Here is a 7,464-nt window from a genome sequence, read left to right on the forward strand (position 1 = left end):
TCCCATCGGGGCCCACAGGTCCGACCTCGGCCATGTGGTTCGGGTCAGCCTTGGTATATCGGGTCTTCACCATGGCCCAGGCTTCCCTCGCACCTTGTCGGCAGGCTGATATCTTCCATAATCGGAAGCGCCGCCGCGCTCCCTTGAGCTTCTCTATAAGCTCCCCCATGCCTCCTGGCGGGGAAACGGATGGCCACAAGGCTTGGGCAATGCCCTGCATCACCTGCCGAATTTGTTCGTATAGTTGGGAGAGCTCTGGCAGAAGGTCACCCGCAGACCCGGGCATCTCCTCCGCAGACGACCCATCAGCATACCTGCAGACATAACTCTGTTAGTCGGTTTCTTCGTCGAACTCTTTAAAAAGTTCATTCAAGCACTTACTGAAAATGCCGCGTCGAAGCCTCTTATTCTCCTTTACGGAGTCAGCAAGCTGGGCTCGAACATCTTTTAGTTCCACGCCCAGCTGGATATTGGCGTCTTGGAGATTGTTTTTCTCCCGCCTAACTTGCGTGAGCACGCGCTCGCCAGCCTTTAGCTGACGTAGAGCATGTTGCTCATCCGGATTCACTCCGGGACCATCTGCATAATCTATTGTTAGATTTACACGCATGCCGCATACTACCTGGTACATGACATTCTTTGCAATGAAAACAAGCGTTACCAGATGGGGCCTTCTCGGACTCCTTTACTGCGGCAACTGCGGCTTGAAGCTGGGCTTTACACTCCTCCAGCTCTAGAGACAACTGGGTATTCTTCTCCGTAAGAACCTATGCAAACAATGATCCTTAAATCATTTGTGTCAACTGTTTCAAGTCTCAGGGGCTACTGATATACATAATTATTAGATTTCCTTACCCGTATATCTTTTACATACTGGTCCGTGGCTCTGGCAAGACCATTTTGAGCAGCTCGGATGTACGCGTCTCCTGAGTTGAAGGCATCGAACGCCTCTTGCGAGAAACAAGCGTCACGGAGTACGGCTCGGCGACGCCTGTGATTCATGGCGCTCTCCATTTCGGAATTTGTAGCGGATAGCCTATCCGCATCCTCTGTAGGAGGAACATCCGGCGTTGGCCCCATGTTAGCGTCCGCCTCTATGTCCGGCTCTGGAGCCCGACTGGTGGAGGCGTGACCGGCAACCTCTCCGGATATAGTCCGGCGAGCGTTTTTCCTACTAGGAAACATGGACGTTATTATATTTTAAAAGACGACAACCATGGAGCGGGGTTTTGTTTCGTACCTCTGCGACGACGTCTCAGTCCTGACCGCCTTCCTTTTAAACCTACCTGGCTTCGGTGCCCCTTGTTGGCGAGTCACTGCAGGTTCGGCATGGCGTCCCGAGGGCCTTCCCTGTAAGACACCATATGTGTGCGGTAGGTGAAGTGCAGAAAAAGGGATCCTTGTTGGAAGTTAGGGCTCCGGTTCTACTTACATGCGATGTAGGGAGTAGTCCAGGATAATCGGCTACGATGGCCACCATGGCATCGTCGCAGCTCAATTGATAGAATGTCCTGTCAATCAGCTCCACAAATATGTCCGGATCCTGTTCGAGTCCGGGGTCGAGGGCCCGGTCAGGGTCCTCTGGTTGTGGAGACGGGCTGTGGACCTCCCTCATAGCTTTTCGCAGTTCCTGCTTTGAAATAGCAAGGTAAATACTCATGACAAAGAATGCGGAAAGGATTGGAGTGGAAAGTAGTGGCTCACCCAGCTTGGGGGTTGTACATGGAGAATCCATCCCGTGGCTTAATGCGGATGAACTCCTCTTCCTCTCCCTTATACAAATCGGACAATATCTTCGCTAGTGCAGCGATGGAGTCCGGACCTTTACGACCGCAGTGGGTAGCATCGTCTTCTCCGTTGAAGTGCCACATGGGTTGTCCCCGATATTGAAGTGGCTGTACCCCCCCCCCCCCCCCCCCGCATTATACATATGGACATAACCTCGGTTATCGTTAATCCTGATTTGGCCAGCATCTCTATCCGGCCCATCAGGTAAAGGACTTCTCCGTTATCTTCCTCCTAGGGGCTCCGAGGGCGCCAGCTGCGGCGTTTCTTCAAAGGGGCATTGTCGAACTCAGGAAGGCCCATCCGAATAGGATCTGGAAGGGGGACGTCCTCCATATAGAACCACTCTGAAGGCCAGTCTTCGGACGTCTTCTTTGGGGTACCGGACAGGTATCCGGTCCCGGCGATGCGCCATATTTCGGCTCCGCCCACTTGATATATTGACCCCTTCTGCGTACGGGGCACGAGGCAGAATAGCCTCCGCCATAGCTTGAAATGAGCTTCACAGCCCAGAAACAGCTTGCAAAGGGCGACGTAGCCAGCGATGTGTAATATGGAGGCAGGGGTAAAGTTATGCAACTGGAGGCCGTAGAACTCCAGGAGCCCGCGGAGGAACGGATGGACTGGAAATCCAAGTCCCCTTAATAAGTAAGGGACAAGGCATACCCGCCCCCCCTGGACGGGTTGGGGAAGTTCTCCGCTTGCTCCCCGCCATTGTAGGTAGCGAGCCCGGCTCGAACGGGGACCATATACGCTGGAGGGAGAAATCCCTGGGTCTGTAACTTACTAATTGGCTGTGAGGGACGGAACACTTCTTCCAATCGCCGGGCTTAGGGCTACGGGAGCGAGAGGAGGAGCTGTGATAGCCGGCCAAGTTGGAATGGATTTTTTCAGGCGCGCCCCGATGGATACTCGCTGTGGGAGGATGGTGTGATCTGGATCTAAGAATCCCCGTCTCTTTAATAGAGGGTTTACTCACATGGCTAGGGTGGCAAATGTAAAAATGCCCTGGCTTCTCGCATTCGCTCGACACGTGGAAGATAGCCATTATTGGGCCCGGAAGCCAAGAAGTGCAAACATTTATGGGAAGCCGGACACTACTCGACAGGTACTCAGAATTTGGAGAAGAACCCGCCTTGCAATGCCGAAGACGATCTGCTCGCCGGACTCATCGTCATTGAAGCCTGGTTCGGGGGCTACTGAGGGAGTCCTGGATTAGGGGGTCCTCGGACAGCCGGACTGTTGGACTATGAAGATACAAGATTGAAGACTTCGTCCTGTGTCCGGATGGGACTCTCCTTGGCGTGGAAGGCAAGCTTGGCAATACGGATATGTAGATCTCCTCCCTTGTAACCGACTCTGTGTAACCCTAGCCCCCTCCGGTGTCTATATAAACCGGAGGGTTTAGCCCGTAGGACAACAACAATCATACCATAGGCTAGCTTCTAGGGTTTAGCCTCTACGATCTCGTGGTAGATCAACTCTTGTAATACTCATACCATCAAGATCAATCAAGCAGGAAGTAGCGTATTACCTCCATCGATAGGGCCCGAACCTGGGTAAACATTGTGTCCCCCGCCTCCTGTTACCATCCGCCTTAGACGCACAATTCAGGACCCCCTAGCCGAGATCCGCCGGTTTTGATACCGACAGTTGCGGCGGTGGAATTAGGTTTTCGTGGATGCTTCTATTAGTTTGGGGGTACGTAGGTATATATAGGAGGAAGAAGTACATCGGTGGAGCAACATGGGCCCCATGAGGGTGGAGAGCGCGCCTGGGGGGGTAGGCGCGCCCCCCTACCTCGTGACCTCCTGGTTGCTTTCTTGATGTAGGGTCCAAGTCCTCTGGATCACGTTCGTTCCGAAAATCACGTTCCCGAAGGTTTCATTCCGTTTGGACTCCGTTTGATATTGTTTTTCTGCAAAACTCTGAAATAGGCAAAAACAGCAATTCTGGGTTGGGCCTCCGGTTAATAGGTTAGTCCAAAAAATGATATAAAAGTGTATAATAAAGCCCGTTAAACATCCAGAACAGAATATAATATAGCATGAAGCAATCAAAAATTATAGATACGTTGGAGACGTATCAAGCATCCCCAAGCTTAATTCTTGCTCGTCCTCGAGTAGGTAAATGATAAAAACAGAATTTTTGATGCGGAATGCTACTTGGCATAATTTAAATGTAATTCTCTTAATTGTGGTATGAATATTCAGATCTGAAAGATTCAAGACAAAAGTTTAATATTGACATAAAAATAATAATACTTCAAGCATACTAACTAAGCAATTATGTCTTCTCAAAATAACATGGCCAAAGAAAGTTATCCCTACAAAATCATATAGTCTGGCTATGCTCTATCTTCACCACACAAAGTATTTAAATCATGCACAACCCCGATGACAAGCCAAGCAATTGTTTCATACTTTTGGTGTTCTCAAACTTTTTCAATCTTCACGCAATACATGAGCATGAGCCATGGACATAGCACTATATGTGGAATAGAATGGTGGTTGTGGAGAAGACAAAAAAAGGAGAAGATAGTCTCACATCAACTAGGCGTATCAATGGGCTATGGAGATGCCCATTAATAGATATCAATGTGAGTGAGTAGGGATTGCCATGCAACGGATGCAATAGAGCTATAAGTATATGAAAGCTCAACAAAAGAAACTAAGTGGGTGTGCATCCAACTTGCTTGCTCACGAAGACCTAGGGCATTTTGAGGAAGCCCATCATTGGAATATACAAGCCAAGTTATATAATGAAAAATTCCCACTAGTATATGGAAGTGATATCATAGGAGACTCTTATCATGAAGATCATGGTGCTACTTTGAAGCACAAGTGTGGTAAAAGGATAGTAACATTGTCCCTTCTCTCTTTTTCTCTCATTTTTTTATTTGGGCATTTTCTCTCTTTTTTATGGCCTCTTTTTTTAGTCCGGAGTCTCATCCCGACTTGTGGGGGAATCATAGTCTCCATCATCCTTTCCTCACTTGGGACAATGCTCTAAAAATGATGATCATCACACTTTTATTTACTTACAACTCAACAATTACAACTCAATACTTAGAACAAAATATGACTCTATGTGAATGCCTCTGGCGGTGTACCGGGATATGCAATGAATCAAGAGTGACATGTATGAAAGAATTATGAACGGTGGCTTTGCCACAAATACGATGTCAACTACATGACCATGCAAAGCAATATGACAATGATGGAGCGTGTCATAGTAAACGGAACGGTGGTAAGTTGCATGGCAATATATCTCGGAATGGCTATGGAAATGCCATAATAGGTAGATATGGTGGCTGTTTTGAGGAAGGTATATGGTGGGTGTATGATACCGGCGAAAAGTGCGCGGTATTAGAGAGGCTAGCAATGGTGGAAGGAAGAGAGTGCGAATCCATGGACTCAACATTAGTCATAAAGAACTCATATATTTATTGCAAAAATCTACAAGTTATCAAAGCAAAGTATTACGTGCATGCTCCTAGGGGGATAGATTGGTAGGAAAAGACCATCGCTCGTCCCCGACCGCCACTCATAAGGAAGACAATCAATAAATAAATCATGCTCCGACTTCATCACATAACGGTTCACCATACGTGCATGCTACGGGAATCAAAAACTTTAACACAAGTATTTCTCAAATCCACAACTACTCAACTAGCATGACTCTAATATCACCATCTTTATATCTCAAAACAATTATCAAGCATCAAACTTCTCATAGTATTCAACACACTCATAAGAAATTTTTTACTAATCTTGAATGCCTATCATAATTAAAGCAAATTACCACGCTGTTTTGTAGGACTCTCAAAATAATATAAGTGAAGCATGAGAGAACAATAGTTTCTATAAAACAAATCCACCACCGTGCTCTAAAAGATATAAGCGAAGCACTAGAGCAAAAACTATATAGCTCAAAAGATATAAGTGAAGCACATAGAGTATTCTAATAAATTCCGAATCATGTGTGGCTCTCTCAAAAGGTGTGTACATCAAGGATGATTTTGGCAAACTAACAAATAAAGACTCAAATAATACAAGACGCTCCAAGCAAAACACTTATCATGTGTTGAATAAAAATATAGCTCCAAGTAAAGTTACCGGTGGAAGTAGACGAAAGAGGGGATGCCTTCCGGGGCATCCCCAAGCTTTGGATTTTTGGTGTCCTTAGATTATCTTGGAGTGCCATGGGCATCCCCAAGCTTAGGCTCTTGCCACTCCTTGTTCCATAATCCATCAAATCTTTTACCCAAAACTTGAAAACTTCACAACACAAAACTTAACAGAAAATCTCGTGAGCTCCGTTAGCGAAAGAAAACAAAACACCACTTCAAGGTACTGTAATGAACTCATTCTTTATTTATATTGGTGTTAAACCTACTTTATTTATAAACTATATTATTAGCCATAGATTCATCAAAATAAGCAAACAACACACGAAAAACAGAATCTGTCAAAAACAGAACAGTCTGTAGTAATCTGTAACTAACGCAAACTTCTGGAACTCAAAAAATTCAGCCAAAATAGGACGACCTAGAAAATTTGTCTATTGATCAGCAGAAATTGGAATAAATATTTTATCACGTTCTGGTGATTTGTAACAATTGTTTTCGTGAACAGAAAGTTTCTGGAATTTACAGCAAGATCAAATAACTATCATCCAAGAAGATCCTATAGGTTTAACTTGGCACAAACACTAATTAAAACATAAAAACAAATCTAACCAGAGGCTAGATCAAATATTTATTCCTAAACAGAAGCAAAAAGCAAAAAAATATTTGGGTTGCCTCCCAACAAGCGCTATCGTTTAACGCCCCTAGCTAGGCATAAAAGCAAGGATAGATCTAGGTATTGCCATCTTTGGTTTTAGGGAAGAAAAGAGCAAACTTGTTATCTATGGAATTAATATTTCTATTTTGATAAAGCACGTGGCTATTAATGGTAGAAGAAAGATTAAGCACGTTTCGGAAATTGGCATCTAGGCTAGCTTTTATTTCTTTGATAGATTCATTTTGGTAGGAGAGCAAAAGAGACGTGGATTCAGCTTTCTCATTCATGGGGTACCCAAATATAGTTTTCACCTTTACATAGGTATCTATGGGGTCCCCTTCAAGAAAACCCTCTTCAAAAATAGAATCTAAAACTTGTTTGAACGAAGTGGGCAACCCAACATAAAAGCTTTTTAGGTAAACCTCGATTTGATATTGGGGTACATAGCTAGCCCGGATCCTTAACAGCCTATCCCAAGCATCTTTCAAAGATTCATCGAGTAAATAACGAAATATTCCGGAATCATCTTCATCAAAATTATTGAGACTCTCATTGACAACTCCGGCAAGTTTTTCCATAGCTTTATTTATGAGTTTAGATAGAATAGAAGGATCGTCCAAGCTCGGGAGAAAACCCCCAACTCTTTTTGGTTCCGACATGGCGAGGGAAAAAGCGAGCGAAAAGAGGCAAACAAAAAGAGAGGGCGAATAAAACGGTAAGGGTGAAGTGGGGGAGAGGAAAACGAGAGGCAAATGGCAAATAATGTAATGCGGGAGATAAGAGTTTGTGATGGGTACTTGGTATGTTGACTTTTGCGTAGACTCCCCGGCAACGGCGCCAGAAATCCTTCTTGCTACCTCTTGAGCACTGCGTTGGTTTTCCCTTGAAGAGG

Source organism: Aegilops tauschii, chromosome 2, assembly GCF_002575655.3.
Source record: "Aegilops tauschii subsp. strangulata cultivar AL8/78 chromosome 2, Aet v6.0, whole genome shotgun sequence".
NCBI lineage: Eukaryota > Viridiplantae > Streptophyta > Magnoliopsida > Poales > Poaceae > Aegilops > Aegilops tauschii.